The following is an 835-nucleotide window of genomic DNA, read 5'->3' as shown; positions in this document are numbered from 1 at the left end:
GTTGACTGAAATATGAAAATATATTTAATCAAATTATGCGTAAGAACGCAAAAAGGACAAGCTTAAATAGACACTATGAATATAGTCTCTTCATGTAAGGTCAATGTGTTATCTTCATAAACGGCCCTCTTAAACTCGGGTATAATGTAACAATACCCAAAGTGTTAATGATTTAAAAGCGCAAGTGCAACTTGTTGACAATATGAAATAATATTTACAAATAAAGAAGAGTTAAACATATTGTATATACCGGGCCCAGCAAAGGAACTAAGAAAACTATCAACATTTTATTACTTATCGTAATTCAAACAAAATTGGGATTTAACACTGACTCATCAAAACATGTTTATAATTATATTTAATTAAATTGTTGCTTCAGGACGGGATGAACAGGGAGTAAAGCTTTGTAACGTTGAAATTCCCACAGGTTAAGTCTTTGTTTATACTTAAAGGCTAATTATGCCCCAGAAATACTTTTATTTCAATTTCTCAATAGTTTCTTTTCATGTTCAGTGTACTTTTGATAAAGAAATACTTTCAAAAATGATACCATTAGCACATTACAGGAGCCATCTTTTTCATTCTAATGTTTTTGTCATTTAGTACAGTTATAACAAATAAGTTTTTTATGGATGTCAAAATACTACTTTGTTTACCATTTGTTACGTTTGTGACAAATAATTTTACAATTAATGCTGCATTTGTTCTAACAATCTCTTGTACGCTTATTTAAATTTTGTAGTACCTATGTTTCCCCTTTCTAAGGTAGTAATATAAAATGTTGATAGTTTTTGAGGCATAGTGTGCCTCTAATAAAAGTAAGAGAGAACCAGGT

Source organism: Ruditapes philippinarum, unplaced genomic scaffold (genome assembly GCF_026571515.1).
Source record: "Ruditapes philippinarum isolate M1 unplaced genomic scaffold, ASM2657151v2 ctg5050_1_1_1_1, whole genome shotgun sequence".
Classification (NCBI taxonomy): domain Eukaryota; kingdom Metazoa; phylum Mollusca; class Bivalvia; order Venerida; family Veneridae; genus Ruditapes; species Ruditapes philippinarum.
This window is presented reverse-complemented; position numbering follows the sequence as displayed.